The sequence below is a fragment of the Cynocephalus volans genome, chromosome 15 (assembly GCF_027409185.1).
Source record: "Cynocephalus volans isolate mCynVol1 chromosome 15, mCynVol1.pri, whole genome shotgun sequence".
NCBI lineage: Eukaryota > Metazoa > Chordata > Mammalia > Dermoptera > Cynocephalidae > Cynocephalus > Cynocephalus volans.
In genome coordinates this window covers 11216079-11236554 of record NC_084474.1, presented here as the reverse complement: position 1 = coordinate 11236554, position 20476 = coordinate 11216079, and the positions used below count along the sequence as shown (strand labels likewise).

The following is a 20476-nucleotide window of genomic DNA, read 5'->3' as shown; positions in this document are numbered from 1 at the left end:
ATAAATTTTGATTCCCTACCACACAACTTTGAGATTTTGACTCTTCACAAGGAATCTTTTTTCTTTTTTTCTCAAATCTCTATGTCCATGATGCATTTCCTTCCTGCTTCACCAGGCCCACCGGGCAGGAATATTTTTAGTCCTATTAAGAGGACAGTGCTGTATTTTGGAGACCCAACATTTATGGAGGATTTCAGTTGTCACTCTGTGACTTATCCAGGCTTCGAGCAGAGTCTATTGTTCCCATGTGTGTTCAAAATTCCTGCCCCCAGTCTTCAGCTCCCTGCCACCAGAGTGTCAGCTTCCAGCTTAACCATCTTTACTTGAGTTCCCAATTTGTTTTTGATACCTAAAAGTTTTAATTACAAATTATCTTAAGCAGTATTTCAATTAGTTAGTTAGTGAATTAAAAAAGCATGCTACATCACCTTGCTTTTCCAGGCTGCAAGAAGTTATCTCATTTGCTCTGTAAATATTAATGTAAACACATACGTATAGTGTTTTAATTATTTACTAAATCCTTAAGTATACCTTTTATTTAATGTGTAAACTATTAATTTAATATAGTGTATACCTTTATTCAAAGTGCATTGAAAGAATAGCATTTTGAACAATCAATGATAATAACAAATATATTAACCCTCACTTTAAACAGACCAAGCAAGATAAATAAAAATATCCATAGCAAATAAAACATTTAAAAAAACCCGTAAAATAGTAAATATAAGTGGATTTACAGATTAGGGAATATGTATTATAATTCATAAAACAACCTCTGAAGAAATTACAAAGTCAAATTAGTCAAAAAGTCACTAATTTAATTAATAATTTACATAACAACATAATAATGAAATAAAATAAAAGGGAGGGCTAAAATTATTTAAATTACCCAAAAGAAGGCAGGGAAGGGGGAAGACACAAAAATCAGAGGAATTAAACACAAACAATAAAATGGTAAACCTAATCTAACCATATCAATAATTATATTAAGTGTAAATGATCTAAATACACTAATTAAGTGACAGAAATTATCAGACTGAATTTAAAAAACAAAACAATTCTCACCTACATGTTCTCTACCAGATACCCACTTTAAATATAATGATATAGACAGGTTAAATGTAAAGAGATGGAAAAGATATCCTATGCAAAGACTAATTAAAAGAAAATAGAGTGACTATATTAATATCAGGCAAAGTAGACTTCAGATCAAGGGTAATTACCAAGGATAAAGAAGAACATAACAGGCAGCTGCAAGAGGCTCGGAGAAGTGGCAGGTAAAAGGGCAGGTGATGGGGGGCCATGGCCGGGTGGAGCGGGCCGTGGCATCACTGCTGCTGGGCTGGGCAGGGCCAGTCCTGTAGGCTGCAGTGATGTCTGGCTACCCGCCCTACCCAGGCATCACCCCACTACCCCGAGACTAAAGCTTCCTCATTCCTGATGCTCCAGTGTTCTATGAGCCGGGATCTTGTTTCTGCCAGTTGGACTGTGAGTGCCCTCATGGCAGGCACCTGGACTCCCACTTCTTCTGCATTGTGGGCGTTCATGTGCTATGTTCCTAGTCTGGTGGTAGCTTCCATGGAAGATACAGATTTGGGCTGTGGAAGGGGGAAATGTACTAAGCAAGGTCCATCAGGAGCCCATGAGACACACTTGGGAAATGACAAAATTGAAGATCTTGAAGAGGCAAATCCATTCTCCTTTAAAGAGTTTCTGAAAACCAAGAATCTCCGACTGTCAAAAGAGGACACAACCGACAGTAGGATTTATTATAAGGACGCCTCAAGGCACTCACTGGGACTTGACCACAACTCCCAAACAGTGAGCAGCAGGTTTTCCAAGTAGAACTGCTTACAAGGGCTGGCTACCTCCCGGACAAGCGTGGAACAGGGCCTATCTGCCATCCGCCATGGAGCAGACACTCCTCGAGGGTCACCGCGAGCATGTCACACTGCAGCACTTACCTTTCCTTTTTCTCCACCCCGCTGGATCTGGCAGGGCCCAAGTCTTCATCCCCGTCCCCGTCCTCGTAGACAGTGAGTGACACTGACTCACGTTTCTTTCGGGCATTGCCAGCAGGGAATCCTGGCACAGACTTTGTGGCACATAGAGAGTCCCTGGGAGACCAGCGCCTGTGGACACTGCACATAAGGTGCGAAGCACTGAAAGATGAAAATTCTGAGCTAAGCAGAAAGCTGATTGAGGTGCAGAGATTCTCTGAACCTCAAACAGACATGGTGAGGATGCTTGAGCGGGGATTAGAAGCAAAAGTTATCAAGGAGGAAAGCAACTGCCATGACCTGGAATTGGTGGTCCAGCAGGTGGAGCAGAACCTCCAGCCAAACAGGCTGTAAGTGCAGAAAATCACGTCATTAACCTGAAACAGGAAATAACTTTGCTCCAGGCACGGGTCTCCCACCGTGTGCGTGAGAACGGTGCCCTGCGGCCGCGGGGCTGCGCCTGTCGCCTGTCGGTGGGAAGCACAACCGCCACGTGGCCGTGCGCCACCTCCGCGTCGTCAGGGGCAATGCGCGCGCTGCCGTAAAGCGGCCGGTTTCCGGAGCCGAAACGTTGGATCTTGTTGCCCAAATCCTTAAATCTATAGGCAGAATTTCCGAAATTAAAGACGAGGAGGAGGACTCTAGAGAACCACTGGGGCGCTTCCTGCCGATCGCTCCGTGTACACCTGAGATCGCTGCTGCTTTATCTGACCATGCGATTGTCTTTAAATACGCAGTCTTCACCCAGAGTCAAGTGTTCACCGTGAGATACTAATTTCATGACCTAAAACAGTATTATTGGCCACCACAATAGAGCAGCGCCTATTCGTGAGTTGCACCTATAGTTTATATACATTCTTGGTGAAATTCCCGCTATTTTATAGATTCTTATGATCTACTGGAAGAAATTTTTATAAAAGCCAGTGATTTTTAAAAATTACTAAACATGAAAGTAGCAATTCGGTAATAAGTGTTTTCCATTATCATCCCAGAACATCAATTGTAAGATAAATTCAGTCGATCATCCTAAATGAGCCATCATAAAAATGATTGACTTGGACAGGGACTAGTGCCTTTCTGCTGTCACTCAGTGGCCCCCCTGGCTCACGGTTCACTCTTGCGGCCTTCCCGGGGTGGCTCCTGGGATGGGTGGCCCATGCACAGAGGTACCACTTAGTGGATGCTGCTGTCCTCCCACAGAGACCGAGGTCGCAGACATTCCATGTCATGAAGACATCAAAGTGCACCTCTATGCACTTGCAGATTTGAAAAGCTGTTTTTGGCTGGGGGTTTTGATACACATTTCGAGTGGCATTTTGTACAACGAAGTTTGGAATTCAGGAATTTAAAGTATGTGCAGAACATTCCCGGATTAGCACCCAGTGTTCCAGGCGGCCTTTCTAACTGCTCTCCTGCCCAGGAAAGGGCATAACATGAGCTGTACACTTTTTGGACTATTTTCCTGTAGATGTTTCTTTTGTTAAAGTAAATATTCTTTTTCTCTCCTCTTCAAACCGATACTTTCTTGTTTAAATAAATTCTGAAATTTAAAAAAAAAACACCATAATATTATGATGAGAGTCAATTTACTAAAAATATATAGCAGTCCTAAGTCTGTATACACCTAACAACAAAGCTTCAAAATTTATGAACCAAAACAGATGGAACTGAAGGAAGAAATAGACAAATCCAAAGTTAAACATACAGACTTTAATATTTCTCTGTTTTTCATGTTCCACTTTAATTTGTACTCTTTTTTTCCTTAAAACATTGTCAGTTTGAGAAGAAATCCATTGCAATATGGGAGAACAGTCTTGCCATTTTAGTTTCTAATTTAATTTCTAAATTATTTTTGATCCTTGGTAAAATTTCATTCATTATAAATAAGTTTATGTATATTGGGTACCAGCTCTAAAGATTTCAGCAGATTAGAAGGATAAATGAATTCAAGTATCTGTATGATAAGACAAAACAAAAACCCAACAAAACACCTTCATAAGAAGACTTTTTAAAAAAAAGCTTTAAAGAATATGGGTACATTCCTCCCTGCTACAGAAGACAAAAATAATGAGTAGTTTTAGTATAATTTAAAACTACCATTTATATCTTACCTCCCTAATCAATGGATATTTAGAGTTATGACTTGTAAATAGTAGACATATATATTTGTTTTAGTGGACATTGATTTTTTTAAAAATATTGTTTAAATCCAGGTAGGAAAAAAAGCAATAATTTCCACAGAAATTCACACACAATTTTGATTATTGTGCTATTGCCATTATTTAGTAAAAAGGAAAATTTCTGCAGTGTTCTTCTCATATCTTACTGCTTCACATTTGTAGAAATTTTCCACCAAAAAGTAAATAGGCAAAATAGGAACAAAGTTACCAATTCACTGAATAATGTCATAATGATTTTTGTTGGGGATGCAAGAGCAAAGGGAAGACAACACTTAAAAACATCACAATTGATTTTTTAAAAAGAAAGAAATCCATTATTTCTGCAAATGGGGCAGAGCAGGGGTAGGGGTAGGTGGGCAGTGACCCCCAAAGCCCATGGGTCAGTTCAAAGCCCTCGAGGGCACAAATGTTTACTTTTTTTATTTCATCTTCACTCTCCTCTGGTAAGAATTTTCTTCTGCTTCACATAGTTTTCTTCTGAGACTTCAGTGTCTTTCTGTTAATTCTTTCCAGATTGCCACATATATTAAGCTTCCTTAGGAGATTGTCACATTTTTCTAGCAGATGGGCCCCAATCTCTCCCACAGATGACATGAGCAGCATCTGACCCTTGGGACAGTGAACTATCTGTTGCCTTCCCATTTCTGATAGACTGAGTCCTGTTTGCTGGACCAAGCTCGAAATCCAAAGCCCAGGACCCAGATCCACCCCACAGGCCCATTCTCCACTTCCATTTCCAGCTGCCCCTGAGGTGGAGACCCCTGAGGTGGGGACCTCAGGGTCAGGGCCAGAGGCTTCTCACCCTTGACCGCAACTCCCTTGGACCCCAGTGCACGCTACCCTTTTCTTGGAAATAAATCCATACTGTCTTTTTACTCTGTGCTGTAGATGTCATCCCCTTCCCCAGCCTCATTGAAGCTTAAATCCCCACTGTAACCATTGAAGGTGGGAAATCTTATTATGGTAATTGGAAGGTGGGGCCTTGAAGAGGTGATTAGATTGTAGGACCATGCCACAGTGAATGGATTAATAATGGTGGTTATGGGCATGGTTCTGAGGGCTTTAAAAAGAGAGTTTATAGGGAACTCTCTCTCTCTGCTCCACCATTTTCTACCATGTGAAACCTCTGGGTTGCTGTAAAGCCACCACCAAAGAAGGCCCTCACCGTAAGTGAGTGTTCCCTGGACCGTGGACTTCCCAGCTTCTGCAAGTGTAAGCAATAAATTTTGTTTTCTTACTCAGTGCCCAGTTTCAAGTATTTTGTTATAGGTAACAGAAACAGACTAATACAATCTGTTATCTCTATCATGTGTTAATAACAAAGTACAATCCCTGATGTAACTGCGAAATATGTTTTTAAAATATCTTCATTTCCCATTAGTGTAAATTTTCACAATAACATCATGCAGCATGGAGTTTCATTTCCACTGTACCTGGTTAAATAGATATCATGCTTACATTATTTTTAGGAAAGAAATCCTTCAAAGCACAAATTAGCAGAACAAAGTTTTGTAAACCAGAGTATGAATGAAAGAAAACTGATATACAAGGGGTCTTCAAATAGTTCATGGAAAGTTTGTACTTGTATTATCTTTTAATTCCATTTTTCCATGATTGTTTTGAAGTATACTCATGCACATGTGTGCGTGTGTGTGTGTGTGCGCGCGCGTGCGTGTGTGTGTGTGTGTGTGATGAACACTGGAGAATAGGCTCTGAAATCAAGAGTAATTTCAATTTTGGGTGGTCCTTTGATTTTTATGTTGGGCACCAGCTATTTAAAGATTGTAACAGAATAGGAAGATAAGTGGCTTCGAGTCTCTTTAAGTTAAATTTTAAAAAATCAACCAAATCGTATTTCCCTCCATAAAAAGAATTTACAAACCCTCAACAGTATCATGTGACCCCCTACCCATTCCCTACCCATTTCTGAGTAATATTCCATTGTGTGTTTATCCATTCTCTGTGGATTGTGTCCACCTTTTGGCTACTGTGAATAATGCTAGTATGAACACTGGTGTACATGTCTCTGAGTCCCAGCTTTCAATTCTTTTGGGTATATATGCTCAGAAGTGGAATAGCTGGATTACACAGTAATTCTACGTATAACCCTTTGAGGAACCGCCATACAGAGGCTGCATCTTACTTTCCCACCAGCAACGCACAAGGATTCTGTTTCTCCACATCTTCCACATCCTCGCCAGCACTTGTTACTTTCTGTATCTCTTGGCTTTGGTACTGAAAGTCCCTGTCCTGGGAAACCTGTATTCCTAGGCAAACTGGCATGGTTGATCATCCTCAGGCCAGTACCGGTCACATTTTCATTCATGGCCCCCATTGGGCCATCCTTCTTAGCTGGTGAGAATTACGCCTTACTTGCTCACTATGCTGGATAGTTCTCTTGGCCCCTCTGGAGGCACTGGCCACCCTTCTCCACCCAGCTCCCTGCCCCACCACTCTGCACGATCTGTAAGCCCTCAGGCCTCTAGTGGGATTTAGCCAGTGGGAAAAACTGACCAGACACTGGAGGGAGCCGGAGGTCATGGCTCTCTCCTGATGGTGGCGTCTGTCCAGAGGCAGGTCCCTGCCCTGCAGCAGTTTTGCTCAGCCCTTCCTACCTCAGGCTTCCCTCACCTGGCTCCTGGAGGCCGATTGGTGGTGCTGGTACCTCCCTTGTCAGTGGCACTTGTAGTTTTTCTGCACTCGGTTCATATGAGTATTTTTGTAAATAATTTATTTATTAAACTCTCTTCATATTATCCAAATTTGCTGGGGACCTAATTACCCATGTGTTTCTGCTAGAAACCCAGCTAATCTTCTAATCCAGTGGTTTTCAAACAAGCTGTCATCAGCATCCCTGTTGGGCTTGTTAGAGCACAGACTGGGGGCCGCCCCAGAGCTTCTTACTCAGCGGGTCTGGGGTGGGAGGAGAACTTTCATTTCTAACAAGTTCCCCAGGGAGGCCTAGAAAACCACTTTGAGAATCACTGCTCTGGTCTTTATATGCTCTTGGAAATGACAGTCCCCTTTAGTTTTTAAAATAAGTCAATTCGGTTAGCTTAGTAGGTTAGAGCATGGTGTTACAATAACAAGGTCAAGGGTTCGGATCCCTGTACCTACCAGCTGCCAAAAATAGATAAATAAGTGAATAAAAAGGAAGGCAATTGATATATGGGCACAGAGTTGAACTGAATGACAAATAAAAATGACTGCTTCATAAATCTGGAGAAATCAGGGAAAAGCCAGAGGTGAGAACAATATAAATCTTTATAGTAAAAATAACATCTAAGCAGATCAGAAGAGTGGAGGTCTAGTACTGGAACCCTGGCTTTCACACCGGAGTTCTGGGAGGTAGTGGGTAGCGCAGAAACACCTGTTCAGTGTGATGAAAAGGGGAAGTCTTTTTAGCAGTTATTGGCTAAAGAGACAGAAAACAATCTTTTAATCATTACATGTACTTTTTATGCCCCCAAAAGAGAAATTGCAGGTGAGAGAAGGGAGCGTAGAAGAAAGTCTTCTAAGGTGAGATGTCCATGATGCGACCTTGGGATTGATGTGACTGAGGCTGGGCTGGGACGCCGCTCTGCAGGAGACAGCCTGGGCTCTCAGCGAGGCCCAGACACCTCCAGCCGTGCTCCCAGCCCGGAGGAAAAAGCCTGGCCATAAAACAGAAAACAGCTAATTCCCTCATAAAGCTGTCACAAATCCCCCTCGGACAGTTGGGGTTAAGTAATCATATTAATCACCCTTAGGGGATTTACAAGGAGATTAGAAGACACATAAGGTAACTTTTTTTCCTTAAAGGGTTTGAATTTGTTTTATATTTAGACTGTTTAAGAAGGCAGAAGAGAGAAATTTAAACAAACTTTATGGTAGGCTTAATACGTCCAGCAACACACGAGGACTGGGGACTTTCCCTGGGATGCTTTTCTCAGTTCCACCATTGACCTCACTCAGAAAATATTCATTAATTTAACTTGTGGCGCAGTGTCCATTCATAAGAAATAAACCATCACATGAATGGTTTATTTAAAGCAATAAATAATATTTCTATCTCTATAGCTCAAATTATATTTCCCAAAATTTATTATAAATACATATATATGTATTTTGCTGCTGAATAGATAAAATAAAACAAGAAACAGCAAGTAAATTGGTAGTCTGTTAAGGTAGAAACAGTCATTTCCCCCATTATTCTAATAATATTTAAACGCCTTTACAACCTGAGTAGAATGTAGTACTTTCTTTAGAGAATCCTAAGCAGTGAGGGTTAATTCCCTTTATTTCCAAGAATGGCAATTCACTAAATTTTTTATGACTCCTAGTAACATAGTATTTATATGACTTATTGTAGTTGAAACAAAAAATGCTTTTCTGCCTCATGATCTCATTAGAACCTCATTCATTCTTTGCAAGGTTGGCATAACAGGTATTAGGATTACCCTGCTTTGCTGATGAGGAAGCCAAGAATCAGAGCTCTTTAGTGATTTACTCAAATTCACTTGCTAGGAAGTGGAGAAGTTGTTTCTAAATCCTGGTCTTTGATTACCAAAACTTCAAATAGACAATCTTTCCTGGCTCTACTGTGCTTCAGGTCCTCCTTAGGAACGAAGTCAGAGTTATACGAACATGCATAAAACTACTATTGAGTACACTTAAACCTATTAACTTTTTATAATGTTTTGAACTACCCTAATGTGTTTTATTAACTTTTCTATGATGGTCTTCAGGAACTCTATACAATAAGCTGCAGATCATTCAGAGCCCTCAAAAGATCAAGATTAAACAAAACCACCCCTTTCCAATACTGCTAACAAGTGCTAAGGTCATACAACCTTGAATGACCAGAAAACACATTTTTTCATCTTCTATAAATGTTCTCCTCCATTGAGCAGGGAAGCTGATGGGTCCTAGGAAAAGGTGAGGCCCTAAATAGATGAATTGTTCAAATGCTTAAGAAAAGAAGAGCCACCCTTCTGAAGAAGTAAAAACATATCTTTTAATTAAAAACCTATCACAGAGATTAACTTGTTCCTTCAGGGGACTATGCAATGAGTTTTAAGTCTGCTGGAGCTCTCACATCTAGAGCAGCTTCTCAAATGTGGTCCTTGACCACCTGTAACTTAGTCATTGAGAATCCATAGCAACAAATGCAGATGACCAGGTCTCTTTCTGGCTCTTCTGAGTCAGTCCCTAGAGGGTCTGCATGTTTCACAAGTTTTCTAAGTGATTCCTGTGCTCACTGAAGGCTGAAAGCCCCTCAATGATACCAGAAGTTCAATTTTCAACTCAATGGGATAAAGCAGGCTTTCTGTAAGTGATGCTAATCAAACTCACCTGAGTCTGATTAATGAACTAGAATGTTCTCAAGAGCAAGGACACATGCATCCAGGAAGCTAGAGCAAAGCCTGACTGATCACAGAAGCTCAAAAAAAAAGTTGGTTGAATACATGGTAGAATAGTTTCTCAAATACAAACAAGGAATAGAATAAATACAAATAAATAAGTAAGTAAATAAATGGGGGAGGAGGGATGGTTCTGCCTTGCAGCAGACTTCCAATTAATAAAGGTAAAATTATTGATAGCAATGGAAAACACCAGTTAGCACACACAGTAATAATTGTGGCAATCATCAATCATCAGTGGATACTGAAATTAGTGGGTTAAAGTATGATGAAAAACAAGATATTTGTCATTAAGTATCTCCCCACAAGATACCTATAAATTACGAAGGGAAATCTGGTAAATTTACTGTGGAGATATCTGGCAGACACCCCTTTAACCAGTGATCAAATGTAATATCAGCAGTAAGGCTCCCTAATAACATCATGTGCCTCTCAGGAAGACGTCCTGAGACAGGCACACCATCACCTGTGTGGTGGTGTTGCCAAAATACACTAGCAAAAGTGATCCCAAAAAGACATCAGAAAACTCAAACTGAGGGACATTCTACAACATAACTGGCCAATGCTCTTGAAAAGTGTCAAGGTAATGAAAGATGAGAGACCGAGGAACTGTCCTAGATTGGAGGATACTAAGACACGACTTCTAATTGCAATGTGGATTCTGGATTATATCTTGGACAAGGAAAAGATGTCAATAGGTCAACTGACAAAATGTGCATCCGGTCTGTAGGGTGGTTAATAATACTGTATTAATTTTAATTTTCTGGGTTTGATGATTATACTATATTTATGTGAGATGTTGACATTTAGAGATGCTGAGTAAGTGGCATATGGGAATTCTTTGTACTATTTTTGCAACTTTTTTGTAAGTCTAAAATAATTTCACTATAAAGCATACAAAAATTAGAACATTTTAAAAGTGGGATTCACAGACTCTGCACTGAATTCTTTTTTGGGGGAAAGGAAGGTGCTTGTTAAAAATGCGGGTTCTTAGACCCCACACTCAGATCTAAAAATAAGAATTTCTGGAGATGGGGTCTGAGAGACTGTTTTTACACACTCCCTAATAAATTATTAGAATTATACATACTCCAAGCTTTTATTTAAATATTCTTTTTATTTTAGACAAAGGTTAGATTTACAGAAAAACTATGAAGATTTTACAGAGTTCCCATATACCCTGCACCCAATTTCTCACATTATTAACATATTAAATTAGTTTGGTAATTTGTTACAATTAATAAACCAATATTGAAAAATTATTCCTCACTAAAGCACATGCTTTATTAGGATTTCCTTGGTTTTTCCCTAATGTCCCTAATGTTCCAGGCTCCTATACAGGACATCACATCACATTTAGACATTGTGTCTCCTTAGACACCTCTGGGCTGTGAGAGCTTCTCAGATGACTTTCCTTGTTGGTTGATTATCTAGACGGTTTTGCCAGGTATTTTGTAGAATGTCCCTCAGCTGGAATTTGTCTGATGCTTTTCTCCTGACTAGGCTGGGGTCATAGGTTTGGGAAGAAGACCACAGAGGTGAAGGCCCCTGCTCATCATGTCACATCAAGGATATGTACTATCGACACGACGAGTCACTGTGGATGCTGACCCAGATGACCTGGTGGAAGTAGCATTTGCCAGGCTGTGAGGTTCCTCTTCTGCCCTCCCCACACTGCACCTTGGAAGGAAGTCACTCTGCTCAGCCCACACCCGGAAGTGGGGAGTTACCTGCCCTGCCTTGAGGGCAGAGTATCTACCTGAATTGTTTAGAATTCTTCTGCAGGGGAGGTTTTTCTCTTTCCTCCTATTTATTTATTTATTCAGTTGTTTATTTATACCGGTATGGACTCATGGATATTTATTTTATTTATTATTGGGTTATAATATAACACTACTTTATTTAGTTTGTTGCTTAAAATAATCCAGTTTTGTCCATTAGGTACTAGTTTAGTTGGCTCCTATGTTCTTTTGACAGAGCCCCCCTATCACTGGACGTGTGTATATATGTATGTATGTGTGTGTGTGTATATATATATATATTTTATGTGTAGGTATATATATATTTTAGCACTTTCTTACTTTTGGCACTATAAGATACTTCAGATTCATCTCGTATTATTTCCTGTCCTAGTGATAGAATCAGCCACTTATTTAAGGAGCCTGGTTTCTTTTTTTGGAGACTGGTATTAGAAACCAAGATCTGAGCTCTAGAGGTGCTCCTTGCTGTTGGCATGTCACTGCTTCCAAGCCCTCTGTGTTGTCACTGCAAGGAAATATGCGTGTGTACTAACCAGTGCATACACACATATCTATAAATACTTCTACATGCAACCATTTATACCTATGTTAAGCTAACCATGAGTTCATACTGAAGTTTGCAACTCTAATTCGTTATCATATGGATCATTCTGGCTCCTTCCCTTGTTTATCTATAAACTCTACTCCCACAGGGAGAAACCTGGTTCTCACCTTCGACCATTCATCTGCTTAATTGTTCAATCCCACTATACAGTGGTATCCATTTGTGAAGCTGTGGCCTCACAAGAAGCAACATTGTTAACTGGAATACAGAGCTTATGGGAAGTTTCTTTTGATTTTAGTCTTATAGACTCCACCCATTTCCAGAGTTACATAGACTGGAACACAATTCTGGAGGTGGGGAGGTACAAGATCTCAGTGCCAACATTTGGCTCGCTTTTGGTGAGTTCCTCGTGCTGTGTCATAACATGGATTTCCAGAGTTACATAGACTCCCTCTACTAATCACCCCACTTCAGTAAGGTTTTTTCATATATTTGTAATACGGTTAGATTGTTTTGTTACATTCCATGTTCTATTCTGTGATTCTACAACCTTCTAAATGATATTCTTAAAGTTTGAACACACTACCCTAAAAAAAAATCCCCCGTGCTTCAACTATTTAACAACCCCCCCCCCAACACACATGCACACTCGAACTTCTGGCAATTACTGTACTGTTTACTGTCACTGTATGTAGTTTTCCAGAATGTCATATAATTGGGATCATACAGTATGTTACTTTTCAGACTGGCTTCTTTCGCTTAGCAATGTGCATTTCAGATTCACACATGTCTTTTGTGGCTTGAAAACTCCTTTGTTTTTATCACTGAATCATATTCCACTGTCTGGATGTACCACAGTTTGCTTATGTATTCACTCATTGAAGGACATTTTAACTGATTCCAGTTTTTGGCAATTATGAATAAAGCTGCTATAGATATGCAAATGTATAGACATTTTCAAATCAGTTGAATAACTATTTGGGGATGTGATTGCTGTATTGTATGTTAAGACTATGTTTAGCTTCATAAGAAACTTCTGAACTGTCTTCCAAAGTGGCTGGAGCCTTATGTATTTCCATCAGCAATGAGTGAGAATTCCCGTTGCTCCAGCAATTGACATGTCAGTTTTTTGGATTTTAATCATTCTAATAGGTTTTTATTGGTATCTCATTATTGTTTTAATATGTAGTTACTTAGTTAAAAATGATGTTGAACACCTTTTCATATGCTTACTTGACATCTGATTATTTTCTTTGGTGAGATGTCTGTTCAGATATTTTGCATAATTTTAAATTGGTTTGTTTTCTTATTGTTGAGTTTTAAGAATTCTTTTTACATTTTGCATACAATTTCTTTATCGGACATATGTTTCACAAATATTTATTCCTAGTATGTGGCTTGTCTTTACATTCTCCTAAGAGTATCTTTGCAGAGCAGAAGTTTTTAATTTTAATGAAGTCCAACTTAAGAATTTATTTTCATGGATTGTACCTTTGGTGATGTATCTAAAAACTCAGCACCCAACCCAAGGTCATCTGGATTTTCTCTTATGTTTTCTTTAGAAGTTTTAGTTTTGTATTTTGTATTTAGTCCTATGGACCATTTTAAGTTATATTTGTAAAAAGTATATGGCTTGTGTCTGTGTTCATTTTTTTGCATACAGGTGTCCAATTTTTTCATCACCGTTTTTTGAAAAGTGTACCTATCTTGGTCCATTTTCTGTTGCTATAACAAAATACCTGAGATTGGATGATTTATAAAGAAAAGAGGTTTACTTAGCTCACAATTCTGGAAGCAGGGATGTACAAGATCACATTGCCAACATCTGGCTGGCTTTTGGTGAGGTCCTCATGCTGTTTCATAACATGGATGCTGTGGATTGAATGTCTCCAAAAACTCATTGAAACTTAATTCCCGATGTGACAGTGCTACGAGGGTGGGAAATCCTATTATGGTAATTGAAAGATGGGGCCTTTATGAGGTGATTAGATTGTGAGGATCATGACCTAGTGAATGGATTAATCCATTGACGGTTTAATGGTGGCCATGGGTGTAGTTCTGATGGCTTTGTAAGGAGAGCAAGTGAGAAGGTTTGTCTCTGTCTTGCTCAAGCCATTCTTGCCATGTGACTCCCTGAGTTGTATAGAGTTACGACCAACAAGACCTTACTAGATGTGTTTCCTGGACTTCCCAGCCTCTGAAAGTGTAAGAAATAAATTTTATTTCTTTATAAATTACCGAGTTTCATGTATTCTGTTAGTGACAGAAACAGACTAATACAATGGGGAGACGCAGAAGGAGAAGTGAATGCCTGCAAAGAAGGCAAACAGGAGAGGCAGCCTCACTTCATAAACACATTCTTTCAGTAGGTGATCCTGTGAGAGCAAGAACTCACTCGCTTCCTGGGACTTCATCAATCCATTCATGAGGGCGGATCCCTCATGACATGACCCAAATGCCTCCTAAAGGTCCCACCACCTCTCAGCACTGTTTTGTTGACAATTAAATTTCAACTTGAGTTGGGCAGGGACAAGCCACGTCCACACTAGTGCCACTGTTCCTCTTTTGCATGGCCTTTGCTTCTTTGTGATGGTATTGGCAAGCACTTTGTATTTAAGACACAATGACAATTTGTTAAACTTTTCAACTAATCTTTTGTGCACATTCTCTCTCTCTCTCTCTCTCTCTTTCTGCCCCCTTCTCCCCACCCTAGACACTTACATATCCTTCCCTCTCTTGGAAAGTTCACGGTATTTTGAAAGAGAGAATGTCTATCATCTGATCTTGAAAGCAATCCTAGTAGTATAGAAAGTCTTAAAGTAACAAAGTGCTTAGGGAATAAAGAAGAAAGAGGTCAATTTCAATTGTGCAGATTGCAGGAAATGGATAGCAATAAAGGATGGATGTGTGTGTGTGTGTGTGTGTGTGTGTGTGTGTGTGATATACATATAGGATGTATATGAGGGTACTTCAAGAAGTTTGTGGAAAAGTGGAATTACAAGATAATACAAATCTTTCCATAACTTTTTGAAGACCCTTCATACATATCCATATGTGTATGTATATATACATATATATAAGTAATATATATTCTAAGGATATATCAGGCTCAGAACAATGGGGTACCTTTGCTTAGAAAAATAATCGAGAAGACCAGTATAGCTGGATAATAAAGTAAGAATAAAAATTACAAAGGTCCAAATGATGACTGTTTGAAAACCAGTTTGGTTGTTTGGACTTGGCACCGTAAGCCATGGGGACCACCCTCAGGGTTTGCACAGGGGACTGACCTGGTCAGATCTGCTTTTACAGGATGATTTGGTAGAAATACAGGAGGTGGTTTGGAAGTGGGGCCTGGGAGCCTCGTGAAGGAAGGTGCTGTGACTGTTCAGGCAGCAGTCACCAGGGCATGGCAGAGAGCCGAGAGGGTGGCAAGGGCACGGGATGTGGGTAGAAAATGTATTGCATGCATGGAAAGTGAATAAGGCATTTCTAGCAATTTACTGCTTTTCTGTGATATCTACTGTCCAGAAATTAAATTCCCGCTGCCACCTATTGGTGAATAAGCTTCCCATTCTAATGTTGCCCTACACAGGAAGAGAAACATATTACAGTATATTGGCAAGAGTGATGTTGATTTCTCTTACATTCTCTATCTTCTCAGTCTATCCCGAAATATTTATTGAGCTCTGTTCAAACTACTGAGGGGAAATCTTTGAAAAGGAAATGCCCTTTCTTCAGGCTGGAAAATTTTAAGGTATGGTTTGAGAGAGAACAAATGCCAAGCAGTTACATGTTGATCTGTGTAAGTGCAATGTGAGGTCCCAGAAGGAGAAATTTGAAGGGACTAAGAGGTATCAGAAGGGACTAATTTTACTTGTGGCTGGCTGAAGGGGTGGTAGGGTGTGGTCCATCCAGAAAGGACATCCACAGGAAGCAAGACTTAGATATGGTATAAAAGGGAAGTCCACAGGTCCAGTGTATCTAAAAGAGCTTTCAACCTCAGACTCTGGTGGCATTTCCGACAAACAGGTTTGACAGTTAATTATAAATGTTTGAGGTGATGGGTATGCTAAATATCACAATTTGATCATTATGCAATGTATACAAGTATTGAAATATCACACTGTACCACATAAATATGTACAATTATTATGGGTCAGTTAAACAACTAAATAAAAAACTATCTCAAGCTTTAAGCCGACTGTCCTTTTCTGTGATGTATGAGATGCCAAGAGGGGGACAGGACTCTCTCTCCTCTTGAAAGCCAATCCTTGTTTGCAGGCAAAAGCCCCCTGTGGCCACCTCCTCAAAGGTTTAAGATCCAGATCTATCCAAAGAAATGGAAAGAATATTCACGTCACTAGCAGAGGACTGAAAACCGTGAGCAGTTAGTTATCCGAGCTTGCTAATGCGGAGCAGTGAGGCAAGCGGCAGCTGGTCTCTTGCTGTCCTTATTTTAAAGGAGACTAAAATTAAATCTAACCTAGACATGGTAGTCACCTAAAGTGAGTTGGCTATTATTCCTATTTTACAATGACGAAATGGGGGCTTGGAAAGAGTTAAATACTCCCTGCAGGTCTCGCAGTATTAAGTGTTAGGGCTGAGATTTGAATCCAGGTAGACTCATCTCAGGGCCTCTTTTATGAATTACACGTTTGCCTGCTTCATGTTCGCTCTTCTTACTTGAGTAAACAGCAGCTAAACAATACAGCATTAGTAAATTTAGTAAATTGCTGGTACCATGTATTGTGACGAAGTTTTACTTTAAGCACAGTCCAACAGTTGTTAACGTATTCAAGAGCATTGCCAATGGTATATTTTAAGGTAAGTGTACATATTAAAAACATAAATATTATTCTATTTATTTTAATGATTTACTTATCCAACTGTCTTTCACTTCAATACATAAATTATTGAAATGTCCCCCTGACTCTCTTTTTTAGTGTCTCAGGATTTTATTGTCATTGCCTCAATTTTGGCATTGCAACATATGCTATCTTTTTTCCCTTTCAAGATCTGGGTGGTAACAATTCAGTTTTGCCCTGTGTAGCATTTTATGTATAAAAGTTTATAAAATACTTTTAAGTTACATTTCAACCTTTTACTTTCTTGAATTATTCCCAATCATTGGAAGATTTATGTGCATTCAGCATAGGAAAAACTTTTTAGAAGTGTGTAATGATTCAAGTATCTACCAAAGAACATAATAATTTTCTTTTTAGTTTTGTATCTGAGTATCTCAGCTTGAAAACATGAATAGGATGCATTATGGTGTACTTGCTGTAGAATTATAAACATTATCTTTTTCCTCCCACTTCGTTTAAGTATGCCACTTAGCTGATTCAGAATCATACAAGTGATGTAAGAGGAGCTCAGACTGGACATGTAAGAGAGGAAGTGCACAGACATGTATAAATTAAGCGTTTTATAATTTGGGCATAATTCAGTAATAACTTTAAAATGTCCCCATGCATTCGGAGCAGCCACTTCCCACGGCGCTCTCATCTGTGTTTGCATTTTCCAAGGCAAGCTTACTTCACCGAAGGAGAAACGTGTAGTATAAACACACTGCATCATTCCCTTCTTGTCTGGCCTTGATGACAAGGGAAATATGGACAAGTAGTATTGCATGGAGAGAAAGCAATTTCCTAATTTCCTTGGACCTAAACACATTTTCTTTATTTAGATGCTGCACTGTAAAATGTTTTCTTTTTCCTACGATGATAGGAAATACAGAATAATGACTACTCAGCATACCAAACAAAAACCCCTCATGTTACCTGTGGACATTGCAAGTTGTCATAAAGCCAGTTTGTTACAGGAAACAAGTTAGTCTATAAACATGCCCATTACTTATTTATTTGTTACAAATGACCCTGCTTATTTTTTCCCTTTATTTTTTTCTTGTCCTACTATATAATTGTATAAATCTCCTATATAGCAACACAATGAAAACTCTGAAGAGTTGATAGCTAAAAAGTGGAAAAATTAAAAACATATTTGAAAAATAATTTTAAGACAGGGCTTAGGAAAGTTGGAGTTAAACTGGAAACAATCACGTGAACTCATAACCTTTAAAATCAGATCTTTGATACTCTGCCATGTTTTCTCATGTGGAACGCTCCAATATTCACCTCCACTAAAATCTCAAGAGTAACCAATTCAGTGTCTCTCCATGATAGAAATAACCCAGGAGATCAAGATGTGCCTGACGTCTTGCTGCAGCTAGAGGACGAGGCTGCTGTCTCAGTTGCTGCGGAGAGCCAGGGAGAAAGGAATCAGCTCACAGGGCTCATTGTGTTGTCTGAGCAACAGAAAAATCATTTTGTGAAGGTTATTATGAATTCCTAATGTTACTCAAAAGGGGAAAATTATGTGGTATAATAAAAAAAAGCATACATGATTTTAAAATCGTATTTATAGAAAATTCTGTATATTGCTCAATTCAAACTATGTGTGTATTCACAGTAGTATGTTTAAAAGTGCTTAAAATGGCAATCCTTATGTTTTATGTATTTTGCTACAATAAAAAAGTTTAAGAAAAATTCAGAGACAGAAAGCAGATGAGTGGCTTCCAGGGGCTGGGAGGAGACAGGAGTGGGGAGGACCGCTTGATGGCTGCAGAGTTTTCTTCTGGGGGTGATGAAAATGTGTTGAAACTAGATAGAAGTGGTGGTGGCAGAACACCAGGAATGTACTAAATGCTACTGAATTGTACACATTAATGTGGTTAACTTTATGTTACATGATTTCACTTCAATTAAAAAAGTGTTCATATCTGTGCTTAAATCCTAGTGTGTGGATACATGAGTGTGTATAGTTTGTGAAACTTTTTCGAGCTGCACACTTACAACGTGCACTTTTCTGTATTATATGTATATATGTTTTTATTTTCTATATTGTACTTCAATAAAGTGTTTAGGAAAAAAAAAAAAACCTAACTATGTGTGTACTGAATGGAGTTTAGGCCAAATCAGACAGTAAAATATTAAGTAAAAATCTTGCAACCTGGGGAAGGGTGTTCATGTGCAAAATTCCATGAATAGCAGAAAAAAAGCTATGAAAAAAATATTTTAAAAGTCGTGTAAGAGATCTTTGTTCATAAGAAAAAAGGTCAGCATAAAGTGTAACACCAAATTTTAGAGAGATATGGGCGTGAGATGTTTTATTACTATACGAAGGGGCCTGGTTCCATAAACTCCACAACACAGTTTAATCATCTTAAAACTTCCAGTATTTTGTGTTACTGTCCTAGCCTGTTCCCCAAATTCATAATTCAATTGAGGTCCTGAATTTCTAATGGATGACCCTGAATCAATAATCTAAGTTGGCCTGAAAAGGACTTTTATTTTCCTTGGTCAGGAAAATAACCTTGTTATTCAAGAAGGTACAAAATACATAGAGATAGAGATGGTGGTTTGAAAAAAAATTAAGTTTAAATTACCAGTAATTTTGGGAAGACGTAGCAATGGATTTTTCAATACTTGTGCCTTTTAAAATTGTCTGCTTTATAAAATGTTTGAAAAAATAAATTGTTTTAAATTTGTGATTGTAATTTGAATAGGGTCTATTGGTGTTACATATTTAGGTGAACTTCATCTGTTCAATTTATTAGGTAATTTATAAAGAAAACAAATGCCTTGAGTGTCAAGGCTTAAAAAATAGCTGTTAACATGTATATATTTTTAAAATGAATTATTTAAAACATTAGTTACTAACTACCTTTTTGTACACAGATAACCGTTCTTGTACACATTAAATAGTAAGTTAGCAAGTGCTAAGAGACTGTACATGAACACTTCAAGTCACCTTTGAAGGGCAAGTAGCATTTAGTTGGAGCAGTAAGAAGTAGTCAAGGATATAGAGCAAACATGCTATAGGCACCCTGTTTATTTATGGTAAAATCATTGTGTTGGGGAAGTAGGTGCGGGAAGCCAGATGTTTCACAAAGACAAGGATTTTGTCTATTTTACACACTGTTGTAGCACCAGTGTTTTCTACTGTGCCTAGTCTTTAATTTGCATTCAAATAATTTTTGTTGAATAAATAGAAGTGGGTTTCAAGGACCACTTGCTTCAGAACTATCCGTAGTCCCTTTTATTACAAATTCACAGGCACCTCCTGTGGAACTGGGTCCCTGGGGGTGTTGGAATCTGCTTTCTTCACACACACACTCCAAGCCCCTTCTTCACATACTACATAGTCCAAGAACCACTGAAGTTCAATCTCTTCACTTTGCCAGTGAGAAATTGAGGCTAAGTGGGTTGTTCAGGGTCACATGGCTAATGACTTGGCAAATAGTAGAGCCCGATCTCTCAGACTCTGGAAAGTTCATTGGATTGTTCACTTCCTCTAGCTTTCAATACATAGAAAGCAGGGAAATAATCCAGCTTCTGGGTTTTGTTTTTGTTTTTCCCTGATAGCTGACTTGAAGTCCATTTCTTACTGTCATGTCTGTACCACTGCTTCTCCAGCATTATTTCATACTGCATTGCTTCGCTTTTTCAGAGTAGTCCCTAACATTGGATTTCTAATTAAAATTAACTTCTGAAATGCTTGTCAATGTCTATGATCTTCTAACATTTTC

The 20476-nt window shown here is 38.9% G+C and overlaps 1 pseudogene; it reads left to right on the top strand.

Annotated features, from left to right (window-relative positions):
* Positions 1–1373: 1373 nt before the first annotated feature.
* LOC134363632 (endosome-associated-trafficking regulator 1-like) lies at positions 1374–2775 on the top strand (annotated as a pseudogene).
* Positions 2776–20476: the final 17701 nt, after the last annotated feature.